Below are 13,331 nucleotides of genomic sequence, written 5' to 3'. Positions count from 1 at the left end.
AAAATATCTGTGAACTTGGCTAAGTCATGATTCCCAGTATTGTGTTTGTCTAACATTTTGTCATCTGATGTGATTTTCCATTGTAAGTCCTGTCCCTACCATGTTAATGAGATTAGCGGCGATTATGTAGACTCAACCTACAAGAATAATCTACAATTTAAGCCAATCTCTTCTGAGATATAAAAGAGGGAAGCAAGCAGAGAGACAGGGCAACTTCAAACCACCAAGAAAGCAGTGCCAGCCAGGAGTAGAGTGTATCCTTTGGACTCCGGGGTCTGCGCTGAGAAGATTCTAGTCCAGGGGAAGACTGATGACAAGAAACTTTCTCCAGAGCTGACAGAGAGATAAAGCCTTCCCATGGAGCTGACTCCTGAATTTGTACTTCTAGCCTTCTAGACTATGTGAGAGAATAAATTTGTTAAAGCCGTCCACTTGTGGTATTTCTCTTCTACCATCACTAGATAACTAAGACACCTGACTAGATTTCAGGCTACAGTATTTAGGAATGTGTGTACTGGTGAAAGTAAAAATATATGGACCAAGTGTCCACATATTTGTAGAACTGTAAGGGTCCTAGTTTGTTTTGGTCCAAGTTTGTTTTTAGGTGGTGTCAAGTTGATTCCAACTCATGCTGACTCCATATGACATAGTGAAGTTACTCATAGGGTTTTCTAGGCTGTAATCTTTATGGAAGTTGATCACCAGGTCTTTTTTTCCCCCAGAGCCACTGGGTGGTTTCTAGCTGACAACCTTTAGCTTAGCAGTCAAGCATTTAGACATTGTGCCACCAGGGCTCCTTGCTACAGGTTTATCTAATATAAATTACATACAACAGCATTTCCTTTTGGTGGATGTACATTTCTATGAATGCTGGCCAGGTTTAAGGCTTTTTGCTAGAGTTCCTCGATCATACCACTATTGCCATTTTGGGCTACATTGTTATTTGTTGTGAGGAGCAGCCCTGTGCATTGTATGTTTTTTATCAGCATTCCTGGACTCTAAAACGGGTGCCAGCAGCACCTTCCCCCAGTTTAGAAAACTAAAAGTGACTCCAAGAATTGCCTATTGTCCCTGAGATGTATGGATGCTGGTATGCATATTACCCAGGTCATTCTAAGTTAAAGATGTTGAGTGAAACTAGATTGAGGATCACTCATGCAAATGGGAAGATTGGGAGTCTATCTGAGGGTGGGGTCAGGTTTGAGGATGAACAGGAGAATAACTTCCTGCATTAAATGTTTCCAAATCTAGCAACCAATGGCATTAAAATAGTATCATTAATTGAAAAGTTTCACCAAGAAGCATTGCTACGGAGCCTGTCATGGAAGAGATGAGGAAAGACAGACAAAACTCATTCCTGTAATCCAGAGTCATGAAGTTTCTCTAGAATCACTGTGCATGGAAGTCCCTAGAGAGGAGATGACCAGGTGACCAGCTTTTGAGAGGAAACCCTTTTTCCCTGGCTTCCTTCCTCTGCATTTGCTGATAAGATGAGCCATGAAGCTTAGTGGGTTCTGTCTGAATAACCCCTAAAGACCATTCCCCTTCTGGGCCTTTGTAAGGAGGTTTTTGTCTGGGCTCACACTGCCTTCCTCCTCACTGAGCTTCTTGCACAGTAATACATGGCCATGTCCTCAGGTTTCATACAGCTCAATTTTAAATAAACTTGTCCCTTGGAAGTGTCCCTGGTGATGTTGACTCGGGACTTGAGAGGTGGGTTATAGTCTATGCTTCCACTACTCTGTATTATACTGATCCATTCCAGCCCCTTTCCTGGCACCTGGCAGACCCAGCTCCCAACATAGTAGGTTGAAGAGAATCCACAGACACCACAGGTGAGGGTCTCCAAGGGCTTCACCACTCCTGGGCCTGAATCTTTCAGCTGGACCGGGAATAGGGCACCTGAGGATAAAGAGGGCCATAGTGAATCATGTGCTCAGACACTGCATCCCCAGACCTTCATGCCTGAATCTCTGAGACACTCACCTCTGGGAAGTGCCATCAGAAAGAGAAAGAGCCATGTGTGTTTCAAGTTCTTGTGAATGAGGCCCATGACTCCCAGAAAATAGTCTCCAAGGTGAGGAGGAACCTGAGTTTAAGAGAATATGAGCTGTGATTTCCTCTGGTCACCTAAGTGGGTTTTGCATGTGGGTGGTGCTTTTGTATGTAACTGTAAAAAAGCGTGAAGGGAGGTCCTTTTCTCTAGTGTTCTCATTAGATAAAAGATGCTATCCGTTCCCTTGGGAGAAAGGTCCTTTCCTTGAGTCTCCGTTTAACCAAGTCCATGGTTCTCTTAATCCATGCCAGGACATATTCTTGCTAGAAATTCAGATGCAGTTAAAGATCAAGGACACTTCTGGGAATAGAGTCAAGGTACCTCTACTATCAGGGATGGAAAGAGAGATAGATAGGCAGGTAGATCTATCATTAGATAGATCTGTCTATGTACTATAGATCTGTTGATAGATCTACAGATAGGTAGATAGACAGACAGACAGATAGACTTGCAGACATACAGCAGACAGATAGATAGATAAAGATAGACAGATAAATGGGTAAGTAGATTTCCTTCGACATCTAGTTCTGCTATAACAGAAATACCACAACTGGATGGCTTTAACTAAGAGAAATTTATGTCTTCACATTAAAGTAGGCTAAAATCCAATTCAGGGCTTCAGCCCCAGGGGACAGCTTTCTCTCTCTGTCGGCCCTGGAGGAAGGTCCTTGTCATCAATCTTCCCTTGGTGGAGGAGCTTCTCTGAGCAGGAACCCTAGGTTCAAAGGACATGCTCTGCTCTCGGCACTGTTTTCTTGGTGGTATGAGGTCCCCAACTCTGTTTACTTCCCTTTCCTTTTATCTCTTGTAAGATAAAAGTGGTTCAGGCCACCACAGGGAAACTCCCTTTATTTTGGATCAGGGTTGTGATATGAGCAAGGGTGTTACTATCCCACCCTAATCCTCTTTAACATAAAATTACAATCACTAAATGGAGGACAACCACACAATCCTGGGAATCATGGCCCGACCAAATTGATAGACACATTTGGGTGGGGGGCACAACTGAACCCATGGCATAGATCAATAAATATTGAATAGTTACCACAACTCCAGGACTCTCTGAATGGTCACATAATCATTCTGATTCATTTCATACCTCAATTAGCTCGTGTTTAAGCCATCAGATATTCCAAAGTTTTGATACAGCAACTAAATGAAACAAAAACATCAGATTCAGGCAAAACTGGGTCCAAAGTAATGTTTGTCATACATTGAAATTACTTGGAAAGACTCACTAACTTGGGTGAATATTTCCTCACCTGAGATACCCTTACTACTACATATATTCAAGGGTTACTGTAGAGGGTAAAATCTTCATGCCAACATAAAGTATTTCTTTTTTCTCTTTTTTGCATATATTAGACATTTCTGCCTAGACAGTAATCATTCCTTGTGTAGCTGAAAGCCCGGCAACCTCCTAGTTACCCTTTTCCCTGAAGCTGAGTGTCTGCAATAAATTACTGAGTCTGTAGACTATCTCCTTGAAAGAGAACTTTGAGGAACATAAACCTTTAAGGACCAGAAACGGCATTAAGTCTTTAGCTCACCAACATGTTGAGTCAGTAACACGGTCTTTGTGCACAACTCACGTAACCTAGAGGTATCCAATCCTTGATCTCTGAGTCACTAATGGAGGATATTGAATTGAGTGAAAATAGTTTCCATTACTTTAAAGGGAAAAATGTTCATGGTTCTTGGAATCACAGCTGTCCTCAAAATGGATTGCAAAAGGAATGAGCTCACCATTGCTGGAGGGAAACTCTCTACCCAGGAAGCAGGTCCCCTTGGAAAGCCCTCCTGAAAGCTGCCCCTCTGAGTCCCTCTGTTACTAAACTCTGAGATTATGTCTGAGATCTTATGGCAGTTTATCAGTGTGTGAAATGTTTCCCAATCACAGGGAGGGTGAGAATTGTTAGCAGGTGTGTAAAGTAGAGGGAGAAAAAGGTGGTTAAGGAAACTGGAGTAAGAGTAATTCCTACCGACCAGTAAAATCTCAGGCAACAGAAGATGCTATTTCCTTCTTCCTTTGCTGCAGTGAGAATGTGAGAAATTAGAAGGACAAAGGCAAGGAAAGTACTTTGTGGCGGATGAATGTTGAAAAGGAGAAGAAACAGCTGAGAGCTAGGAAAGGGAGGAAACCACTGATACAAACAGGAAGACCCACATCGGCCCCTCTCTGCACCTATTCCTGGCACTGAATCCCTCCTGCTCTGTGGATCCTGAGCACCTCCTTCAGAAAGGCACCTTTCCAAGCACCCTGGAGCCCAGGTTTTCATCTGAATTCTCATTGCCTCTCTCTCACCGTGAATCACTCAGGGCCATGTCTTCCACTGTCACAGAACTCAGGCTCAGAAAGTCCTGATTCTAGGATATGCCTTTGGAGATAGAGACTCAACTTCAGAGGGATGGGTTAAATGGTTTTCTACCACTAGTCCATATATATCCGTCCACCTTATTTCCTTCCCCTATTTTTTTTCAGTCCCAGCAGTGACCACCGGTTGTGCTGGAGAATCCAGAGACAGCTCAGGTGAGGGAGTCAGCCTTCGACAGTTTCACAAATTCTCGGACTGACTCTTTTAGCTGCACCTGGGTTGTAACATCTGGGAAGAGAAAAAAAAATCATTGACAAATATCATACACCTCATTCGGGTAGTCTCATTTTGGAAACCTCTGAGATACAAGGTGAAGTGATCACTAGTTGACAGCACATCATCAGAAACCTCATGATTTTCCAGACAAAGATCATAATTCCTGGAGAATCCAGTCCGCAGCATGAAGGTTCATGTCAGATTCTAGGATTCAACCTGGAAAGAGATGGCTTGATTTTTATGTGAAAGGCCTCACAGGTAGAAATCAGGGAAGAGCCAGGAAAGATCTCAGTCTTTAATTTAGAAGTTGGAAGAAGCAAGTCAGACTCACTCCCCAGGGATGGCCATTCCTTTACTGAGAGCTGGGGCCTAGAGACAGAGATCATATTTGTTTTAATTTCATAGTGAGAGAGAAAGAGGACATTTTGATGATGAGAAAATAATATCTTCTTCCATGAGAACCCTCCTTTTCTTTTGATAGGGAAACACATAACTTTCCCTTCTCGTCCTTCTTTCAGGCATATATTATTTGACATGCCCATCTTCTTTATTCATCCTACGGTACAGTTGAGTGGCACTTGGGAGGACACTGGGTCAGATCATATTATATGGAGCATGCTTCTCCAGAGACCACAGATTTTGGGTCACATTCAAAGTCAGTCCCTTGAGAACTGTATGACCTCTTTCCTGGTGGCTCCTCACCTCTAGAATGGGGCTTGTGAATACCTATCAATCTGACATTAGGCTAACCTAAGTGGATGAGGATTCTTCTGGTAGGATATACATAGAGTTTGTATTCAGTGATGGTAAATCGTTATTCATAACCGTGAAGAACCTGGCTTTTTACCTCACATATCTGAGCAGATTCTCCTTGCACCCCAATCTTCCTGGACTCTGGCCTGAAAGGGTTGCAAGAGGTGCCTCAACTCCACCAGTACCTGTTTGACTCTCATGATTCTTTGTTTTTAGCTGGAACCTTCCTGCACAGCTCTGTGTGTGGACATTGCATAAGTGACCACTTGTGTAAGTATAGATATTGTAGAATGCGTATTAGTATGAGTGCATGTTTGTTTTTTTGTGTGTCAAATATGAGTGTGTGTGTATGCACGTGTCCACATGCTGAGATTTAAAAGATTTTCATGCAATTTCAAAGGAAATTATAAATGCTTATGTCAGGATGGATTTAGGCCAGGAAAGAATTTTCAAGTTTGTGGAAATGTAAGAAGACTGTATTGTGAGAGGGCAATGAGCAAGTGGAAATGACAGAAATGAGGAAAAATCAAACTCTTGTATCCCTCAAGTCCTTAGAGCTCTCCCTTTTCCACTCGATGGCCCAGGTGACCAGTATCTCTGGAAGCCCTCAAACTAGGTTATACTTACCTTCTACTACCTCAGTTATGGATCTGAGAAGTCACTTAAGCCAAACAGCACAACCAAATACCACAAGCAGCTGCTTCTGGGATGTGGCACAGGGGAGTGTAGGATACCAAGAGCTGGACCAGTCCAGCTGATTTCTTGTAAGTATGTTCTTGTCAGAGGGAAGGTTATTTGAGGTGAGGTACTGGTTTTTGAGGTGTTCAGGTATTCCATGAACGGAGGTGCTCTGAGTGGTAGTGCTAGCAAGAAAGACAAATCCATGTGCTGAATATATGTCTTAGCTCTGAGGACAATTGACTGAAAATAAAAGAGCAATTTTCATGGATGAAGTACATTTAATATAGCTGCATGGCATAAGCCAGGAACATACATTGAAATCTCCAAGATTGTACAATATTTCTTTTAGTGCTAATTGAGGCACAATTAGGAAATGAACTCTACCACTTCTTTTTGCATCGTGGGACAGATGAGTATAATTATGAGGGAAGAAGTTGGACTATTACTGTGTGGAGCTTTAAAAGGATCTGAATAAAATGTTGGACAGAAATTGACACCAGAAGCACAAATTTAGGGGTTTGGTGATGGAATAGCATGGAGTGTTGGTTTGGAGAGAAGAATCACACAGCACTGTGAGAAGATGTAGTACAGGAAATATGGCCACCAGAGGATGTGCTCGCTCAGCGGATCACCATGAGAAGAGTCCATGTTGCAGTGGAATGGTGAGTATTGGTGTACTAAAAAAAAAAATTAAGACCTGTTATGGGGACTTAATAGATGAAATTGTGGTTCCCCCGTTATTTAACTCTTGTCCTACAATGAACAGCTAGGGAGAGTCACAGATCAAGAGAAAATGGTGTAAGAAGGTAGAGGGGGGGTTTCATCCCAACATCAATAAACATGGTTGGTCTGTCTGTGGAGACAAGCATCATATTGTCAAACAAGAGGTCCCAGTAAAGGAAGCTCCATAGAGGTTGAACACCTCTATTGTGTACTGGAATAGAACTGAATATTCAATATGTAGTAAGTAATTAACTTCCTACCCCAATTTTTTATGTTGAGAAATGAGTCAACGATAGCTAAGCCCTTGACATAATGCTGTGAGTCAGCCACATGGCCTTCCACCATGTGGAAGGTGAGGTAAATCCAATTATATCAAATAGTACAATGAAAATGTAAAGTAAAAAAAAACTTTTTTGAGTACAATATGTAAATACCACAATATTCAAAATATTTCATGGAGTTTGACATTGAAAATTACAAAAGTACAACTAGAGGTATAAATACAAGAAATACAATGGGCTACACATCAGCCTTCTTTGGTGGCAATGACAGCATTTGAGAACAATCATTTCTTCTCATAGGATTGTGGTAGCCTGAACACATAGTTGTCATCATATTATTTCATATGCCATAATTTATATCTAAACGATATGAGACAGTATGTTATTATTTTTGTTTAACTTCTTTCACTCCACCTACTTATGTGGGAATGGATCCATATTTTCATATCTAATAAGCATGCATGGATTTTGATGCTCAGTATTTCGGTATATGCATATACTGAAATTTATTTATTTGCCTGTTGATGGATATTTAGATTGTTTCCAATTTCTAGTTATTATAATGAAAGCTGCTTTTCAGATTGAAGATTTAGAGAGCAGGGAAAATAAGGGACTGTAATTTTCTTACAACAACGACAAGAATAACAAACATGGACAAACTACAAATTGACAAATTTTCTTCAACACAACAGTGAATTGAAGTCACAGCAAAACAGCCAACATATTTTTCCTTTTTTTATAATTTATTTTATTTTTGATATTGTTGATAATATACACAGCAGAACATACACCAATTCAACAATTGCTGCACATACAATTCAGTGACATTCATTATAACCTTTGAGTTTTGCAAACATTCTCACCCTGATGTTCTAAGCTGTTCTTTCCCGATTAACATCAACTCACTGTCCCCTAAGTTTCTTATCCCATCTTTCGAGTTGCTATTGTGAGTTTTATCCCATAAGTAGGTTGTTTTAGTTTCTTTGAATTTTTGTGTCCTTGTCTATAAAATGAGAAATACAGAAATACGTGGTCTATAAGGCTGTTCTAATGATTAAATAAGAAAATGCCAATAAATAGCACCATACCCAGAACATAACTGTTGCTATGGAGTTGATTTGGATACATAGCAACCCTACAGGACAGAGTGCAACAGCCCCATAGTCTCCAAGGCTGTAATTGTTAAGAAAACAGAATTGCACATCTTTCTCCTGCTGAGTGGCTGGTGGGCTTGGACTGCCAACATTTTGGTCAGCATCTGAGTGCTTAAGTGCTGGGTCACCAAGATTCCATTTCCCAGAAAAAAAAAATTGCTGTCGAGTCGAATCTCACTCATAGAGGCCTTATAGAATAGAGTAGAACTGCTGCATATGGTTTCCAAGGCTGTAATATTTATGGAAGCAGACTGCCACATCTTCGTCTTGCTGAGTGGCTGGTGGGTTTGAAGTGTTGACCTGTCTGTTATCAGCCCAGCACTTAACCACTGCACCGCCATGGCCCAGCAAATAGAAGACCCTTAGTCAATGGTAGGTATTACTATAAATACCCATTTATTGACATATCGTTTTAAATAACAGATTTTTTAAAATTCTCTTTCATGTAGATGCTGTCTTGTTTATTACTAAAATTGGCAACCACTTATTGAGCATCTATTGCATGTCTCCCTCACACATCTGTCAGTTTGTCATACTGTAGGGGCTTGTGTGTGGCTGTAATGCTGGAGGTTATGCCACCAGTATTTCAATCAGCAGGGTCACCCATGGTGGATAGGTTTCAGCTGAGCTACCAGACTAAGACAGACAAGGAAGAAGGACCAGGCAGTCTACTTCTGAAAAGAATTAGCCATTGAAAACCTTATGAATAGCAGGGGAACACTGTCTGATACAGTGCTCGACGATGAGACCCTCAAGTTGGAAGGCACTCAAAATGTGACTGGGAAAGAGCTGTCTCCTCAAACTGGAGTTGACCTTAATGACGCAGATAGAGCCAAGCTTTGGGGACATCCATTTGCTGATGTGGCATGACTCAAAATGAGAAGAAATAGCTGCCAACATTCACTAATAACCAGAACATGCAATGTACAAAGTATGAATCTAGGAAAATTGGAAATCATCAAAAATGAAATGGAATGCATAAACATCAATACCCTAGACATTAGTGAGCTGAATTGGTATTGGTCATTTTGAATTGGACTAATATATGGTCTAGTATGCTGAGAATGAGAAAATTGCTAGAATCAAATGAGAATGAAAGCACATCGTCTTCAACCTTTGGGACACAGCAAAGGCAGAGATCACAGGCCAAATTACAGCAGTAGATGCACGCATCAAAAAAGAAGAAAGACTCTAAATCAAAACATTAGCTACACAACTTGAACAAATAGAGAACAGCAGAAGAAGCCCACAGTCAACAGATGAAAGGAAATTATAAAAATCAGAGCAGAAGTAAATGAAATGGAAAATCAATAGAAAGAATCAATAAAACAAAAAGGTGATTCTTTGAAAGGATCAACAAAATTGACAAACCACCTGGCAGTTGACAAAAGAGAAATAGGAGAGGACATAAATAACCCAAATAAGAAATGAAATGGGGTACATTACAACAGACCCAACCGAAATAAAAAGGATCATAATGAATAATATGAAAAACTACACTCCATCAAATTTGAAAACCTAGAGAAAATGTACAAATTTCTAGAAACACAATACCTACCCAAGCTAACACAAACTGATGTTGAAATTATGAACAGACCCATAACAAGATAAGAGATCAAAAAGGTAATAAAAAATTCTAGCCAATAGAATTCAGCATCATATCAAAAAAAAATACACTAGGATAAAATGGGATTAATACCAGGTACTCAAGAATGGTTAAACACTGGAAAATCAATCAACATAATCCACCACATAAGTAAAATAAAAGAATCACATGATATCTCAATCAATGCAGAAAAGGCATTTGCCAGAGTCCAACTCCCATTTCTGGTAAAAGATCTCAATAAAATAGGCATAGAAGTGAAATTTCTCAACATAATAAAGGGCATCTGTGCAAAACCAACAGCAAACATCATTCTTAATGGAGAGAGGCTGAAAACTTTCCCCTTGAGAACAGGAAAAAGACAAGGATACCCTTTTTCACCAAGCCTATTTAACATTGTGCTGGAAGCCCTAGTTAGAGCAATAAGGCAAGAAAAAGAAACAAATGTCATTCTAAATGGTAATGAAGAAGTTAACTATCTCTGTCTGCAGATGATATGATACTATACATAAAACACCCAAAAGACTCCACTGGAACTAATAAAAAGATTCAGCAGATGAGTAGGACACACACAAAAAATATACAAAAATCAGTTGGATTCCTACACACCAATAAAGAGAATGATGAAAAGGAAAACAGGAGAAAATACCACTTATAATAGCTCCTAAAAGAATAAAATACTTAGGAATAAATCTAACCAGGGATGTAAAAGACCTATGCAAAGAAAACTACAAAACACTGCTGCAATAAACCAAAAAAGATCTGCATGAATGGAATATGATGAAGAAAAATATTTTTATCAGGTGCTGCAGTCTCAAATTGATCGAACATGTAATCAAGATGCATTAGTAATTACTGGTGATTTTAATGTGAAAGTTGGAAAGAAAGAAGAAGGATCAGTAGTTGGAAAATATGGCCTTGGTGATAGAAACAATGCTGGAGATTGATAGAATTTTGCAAGATCAACGGCTTCTTCATTACAAATACCTACTTTCACCAACATAAATGGAGACTATACATACGGACCTCGCCAGATAAAACACACAGAAATCAAATTGATTACATCTATGGAAAGAAACGATGGAAAATCTCAATATCATTAGTCAGAACAAGGCCAGGGACTGACTGTGGAACAGACCATCAATTGCTCACATGTAAGTTCAAGCTGAAACTGAAGAAAATCAGAGCAAGTCCATGAGAGCCAAAATATGAACTTGAGTATATTCCACGCGAATTTAGAGACCACCTGAAGAACAGACTTGGTGCATTGAACATTAGTGACCAAAGGCCAGGAGAGTTGTACAGTGACATCAAGGACATCATACATGAAGAAAGCAAGAGGTCATTGAAAAGACAGAAAAGACCAAGATAGACGTCAGGGGAGACTCCGAAACTTGCTCTCAAACCTTGAGCAGCTAAAGCAAAAGGAAGAATTGATGAAGTAAAAGAACTGAACAGGCTTTTCCCCCCCATAGAGCTGCTGGGCCTGCAGGTCTGTGGCAATTCGCGGACGGCGGTCCCCGTTCCACAGGATGGGGTTTGTTAAAGTTGTGAAGAACAAGGCCTACTTCAAGAGATACCAAGTGAAATTTAGAAGAAGACGAGAGGGTAAAACTGATTACTATGCTTGGAAATGCTTGGTAGTTCAGGAAAAAAAATAAATACAACACAGCCAAATGCAGGATGATAGTTCGTGTAACCAACAGAGATATCATTTGACAGATTGCTTATACCCGTATAGAAGAGGATATGATAGTCTGCACAGCTTATGCTCACAAACTCCCAAAGTCCAGTGTGAAAGTTGGCCTGACAAATTATGCTGCTGCGTATTGTACTGGTCTGCTGTTGGCCCGCAGGCTTCTCAATAGGTTTGGAATGGACAAGATCTAGGAAGGCCAAGTGGAGGTAACTGGAGATGAATACAATGTGGAAAGCATTGATGGTCAACCTGGTGCCTTCATATGCTATTTGGATGCAGGTCTTGCCAGAACTACCACTGGGAATAAAGTTTTTGGGGCTCTGAAGGGAGCAGTGGATGGAGGCTTGTCCATCCCTCACAGTACCAAACGATTCCCTGGTTACGATTCAGAAAGCAAGGAATTCAATGCAGAAGTACATCGGAAACACATCATGGGTCAGAAGGTTGCAGATTATATGCGATACCTAATGGAAGAAGACGAAGATGCTTATAAGAAACAATTCTCTCAATACATAAAGAACAATGTAACTCCAGACATGGAGGAGATGTACAAGAAAGCACATGCTGCTATAAGAGAGAATCCAGTTTATGATAAGAAGCCTAAGAAAGATGTTAAAAAGAAGAGGTGGAATTGTCCCAAAATGTCTCTTGCCCAGAAGAAAGATCGGGTAGCTCAGAAGAAGGCAAGCTTCCTCAGAGCTCAGGAGCAGGCTGCTGAGAGCTAAACCAAACCACAATTTTCTATGAAGATTTTTCAGATAAAGTAATAAACTTATTGACCAAGCAAGAAAAAAAAAAAAAAAGAACTGAACAGGAGATTTCAAATGGCTCGAGAAGACAAAGTAAAGTATTATAATGACGTGCAGAGAGCTGGAGATGGAAAACCAAAAGGGAAGAACACTCTTGGTGTTTCTCAGGCTGAAAGAACTGAAGAAAAAATTCAAGCCTCCAATTGCGATAGTGAAGGATTCTATGGGAAAAATATTAAACGATGCAGGAAGCATCAAGAGAAGATGGAAGGAATACACAGAGTCATTATACCAAAAATAATTAGTCGATGTTCAACCATTTCAAGAGGCAGCATATGATCAGGAATTGATGGTGCTGAAGCAAGAAGTCCAAGCTACTCTGAAGGCATTTGGTGAAAAACAAGGCTCCAGGAATTGATGGAATATCAATTGAGATGTTTCCACAAACAGATGCAGCACTGGAGGTGCTCACTCGTCTATGCCAAGAAATATGGAGGACAGCTTCCTGGCCAACTGACTGGAAGAGATCCATATTTATGTCTATTCCCAAGAAAGGTGATCCAACCGAATGTGGAAATTATAGAACAATATCATTAATATCACACATAAGCAAAATTTTCCTGAAGATCATTGAAAAACAGCTGCAGCAGTATATCGACAGGGAACTGCCAGAAATTCAGGCCGGTTTCAGAAGAGGACGTGGAACCACAGATATCATTGCTGAAGTCAGATGGATCCTAGCTGAAAGCAGAGAATACCAGAAGGATGTTCATCTGTGTTTTATTGACTATGCAAAGCCATTCGAGTGTGTGGTTCATAACAAACTAAGGATAACATTACGAAGAATGGGAATTCTAGAACACTTAATTGTGCTCATGAGGATCCTTTACATAGATCAAGTGGCAGTTGTCCAGACAGAAGAAAAGGATACTGATTGGTTGAAAGTCAAGAAGGTGTGTGTCAGGGCTGTATTCTTTAACCATACCTACTCAATCTGTATGGTGAGCAAATATTATGAGATGCTGGACTATATGAAGAAAA

The 13,331-nt window shown here is 40.3% G+C and overlaps 1 pseudogene; it reads left to right on the top strand.

Moving 5' to 3' along the window:
* The first annotated feature begins 11,307 nt into the window (after positions 1 to 11,307).
* Positions 11,308 to 12,347, top strand: LOC100654062 (large ribosomal subunit protein uL18-like; annotated as a pseudogene).
* Positions 12,348 to 13,331: the final 984 nt, after the last annotated feature.

This window comes from Loxodonta africana, chromosome 21 (assembly GCF_030014295.1).
Source record: "Loxodonta africana isolate mLoxAfr1 chromosome 21, mLoxAfr1.hap2, whole genome shotgun sequence".
NCBI classification, from domain to species: domain Eukaryota; kingdom Metazoa; phylum Chordata; class Mammalia; order Proboscidea; family Elephantidae; genus Loxodonta; species Loxodonta africana.
Note: the sequence above shows the minus strand (reverse complement) of the source record. Positions and strands in the feature narration are given on the sequence as shown.